Source organism: Ursus americanus, chromosome 17 (assembly GCF_024610735.1).
Source record: "Ursus americanus isolate L20-20 chromosome 17, mUrsAme1.1.p, whole genome shotgun sequence".
Taxonomy (NCBI): Eukaryota; Metazoa; Chordata; class Mammalia; order Carnivora; family Ursidae; genus Ursus; species Ursus americanus.
This window is the reverse complement of record NC_142143.1, coordinates 41332958-41336335: the sequence shown is the minus strand read 5'-3', so window position 1 is coordinate 41336335 and position 3378 is coordinate 41332958.

The window sequence follows — 3378 nt, the reverse complement described above, 5'->3', positions numbered from 1 at the left end:
TAGAAAGTGTAGAAGAATCCCATAAGTAGTTTTGAGGCCAACACAGGGAGGAGAGGAGGCAGGGAGGGTCTGATATCCAAACCTTTATGAAGCTTTTGCTACTTGATTAATTCTGCTTTCCTCGCCCTTCTGAAAATTTAGCATCAAATTAAGTTGCCTCAAGGCAATAACTGCATTAACCCTTATGGTTTCAGCTTTATTTACAATTTTGGTTTTGGTCTGTCACTGTAGTTCTGGCCTCTTGGGTCATATGTGTAATTCTGAATTTGGATATGATTTTGGAGACCACTTTCAAGTTTAAAATCATAAGCCTGGCCTAAGAACTAAGCTTTGCTCGGGTTTTATTCATTTCACAAACATTAATTATACACCTATCATGTTCCAAACATTAGTTGTGAGATATTAACACTGCAAAGATGTATTTTATACATCACCTACCCTCAAAGAGATTGAAGTACAAAACAAGTGTTAAACAAGAGAGATGGGGAAATTAATACTTAGTATAAGATGTAATGAGTGTTGTGTTAGAGAAACAGTGTGCCTACGGAAGCACAGAGAGGGCGTATCTAACTCAGGAGGACAGAGAAGATCTCAGTGGAATCAATTTCTAGATCACTAAAGGAGGGAAGGGTGTTTCTGGATCAAGGAAAAGAAGAAGGAATAGAAATGTTAAAAGAACTTCTCAAACTCAATATGCGAGAAACAAATAAATCATAAAATGGGCAGAAGATATGAACAGACACTTTTCCAATGATGACATACAAATGGCTAACAGACACATGAAAAAATGTTCAAAATCATTAGCCATCAGGGAAAGTCAAATCAAAACCACACTGAGATACCACCTTACGCCAGTTAGAATGGCAAAAATTGACAAGGCAAGAAACAACAATTGCTGGAGAGGATGTGGAGAAAGGGGATCCCTCCTACATTGTTGGTGGGAATGCAAGTTGGTACAGCCACTCTGGAAAACAGTGTGGAGGTCCCTTCAAAAGTTAAAAATTGAGCTACCCTATGATCCAGCCATTGCACTACTGGGTATTTACCCCAAAGATACAGACGTAGTGAAGAGAAGGGCCATATGCACCCCAATGTTCATAGCAGCATTGTCCACAATAGCCAAAGCGTGGAAGGAACCAAGATGCCCTTCAACAGATGACTGGATTAAGACGTTGTGGTCCATATATACAATGGAATATTACTCAGCTATCAGAAAGAACGAGTTCTCAACATTTGCTGCAACATGGACGGCACTGGAGGAGATAATGCTAAGTGAAATAAGTCAAGCAGAGAAAGACAATTATCATATGATTTCTCTCATCTATGGAACATAAGAACTAGGAAGATCGGTAGGGGAGGGGGTGATAGGGAAAGGGAGGTGATCAGAAGGGGGAATGAAGCATGAGAGACTACGGACTCTGAGAAATAAACTGAGGGCTTCAGAGGGGAGGGGGCTGGGGGAATGGGATAGGCTGGTGATGGGTAGTAAGGAGGGCACGTATTGCATGGTGCACTGGGTGTTATACGCAACTAATGAATCATCGAACTTTACATCAGAAACCAGGGATGTACTGTATGGTGACTAACATAATATAATAAAAAAAACAGTAAAAAAAAAAGAAATGTTAAATAGCAAGATGTGTTGTATTGTTGGATGAAAGTTTCATGTGAAAGAGCAGAAGAATATGAGTCCAGAAAGATTAGACAAAAAGAAATCATTTAAGGAATCTGAATGTTGATCAATGAACTTTGAACTTTAATCCCAAAACAATACTGAAGATCCATGCAAGGGAGTGACAGAATCAGATCTACATTTCAGAATTCTACTAAAACATGAAATAGCCGTATGTCATGATTTTTCATGTGTTTTTAGTCTTGTTTTATTCATTTATCCCAACTCCCATCACACTAAGCCAACGTTGGTAGCTACACTTTGCTCCAGTCAAGAAATGTTAATGATTCTTTATCCCATTATCCCTTCGAAAGAGAGCACCCCTTTGGGATCTGTATAATCTCTTTAATCTCTTTGGAGAAAAGTTGAGTATCTTCAAAAATTAAAGTAACTTTTCAGGAGAGCAAACCACGAAAGTGCTACAGCACGCAAACCTTCTAATCTGGAGACTGAAAAGGAGGTAAGGGAAGCCTCTGTAAAAGAAAGCCGCACAACCAGTCTGGAAGTTCTAAATCTGTTGGGGCTGCATGGAAGGTAGATGACAGCTGTGATGGTATTGTTAATTTCTAACCTAAATGTTGAAACTTCTGATGTTATAGTTTTAGAAAATAAATGCAATTATATTTATAGTCATGCTCCAAATAAAAGAAACTGTGTACCAGTTCTCATGTTAGCTCCTCAGTAAGGCAAAGTACAGGATCTTTTTGTCAATACCCTTCTACAAGCCTCCTTTAGAATGGAGTTGAATAAATTAATTACTTCCTATTTAAACCTGGCTTAACAAAGATAACCTTTCTATTTAACATTTGCAAATGACCTACTCTAACTATAAAAACAATGGCAAATTCCTAACGATCAACTTACTGGTTTAAAAGCTTTTACATGGACATGCTATACTAAGGCCTAATATACATTCAAACAATTTGGCTCCTATCTACCTAGAAGACTTAAGAGTATCAAAATGAATAACCAATGCCAGAATTGTTTCTTGATACAGAGTTCTAGAATAGTGCCAAAGCCTCTTTATATGCTCAGTTTTCAATTAATTTATCCTTCTGTATAATAAATGGCAATATTATTATTGGGTATTGTCAATAGGATTTTTTACATATGTTATGATTAACCTCTAGAATGTGAGACACTTGATCTTCACTCATCTTAATAACCCCAAAGCACATTACTGAATTTTTAGCAGGGAAGTTGTTGAGTTGCTTTATTTTAATATCTTATTTTCCAGTTAAGTGTATCTATTTCTCTCTACTTATAAAAATATACTCTAAGCATTATTAATTAGGTTTTAATAAAACTTAAGAATAAGGGTTTTTTGTGTTTGGAAATATTTCTAATTTAATATAGTCAATGGGAAAAACATACATCAGTTTATAAAATTTTAGTTTCATCAACTTTTAAAAATAGATTTATTATATCACTAATACACCATGTTATCACTAGAGCTAGTTTCATTATTATTTGCTGGGGAAAAAAATCACTCTTGGCATCATTATTTAAACAAGAATGCAACCATATATTTTCTATATGGTAAACCCCATTAAAATCAGTAATTTTCTAAGCCTTAATAAACTCTTGTTTTTATGGATCTGAATGACTCATACAATAATTACTTTCCACACATGGTCATTTTGGTAATATCTTATCACATGCTGTCCGAGCAAATTTAAGTTTGTTCCTAATGGGATATTCCAAGG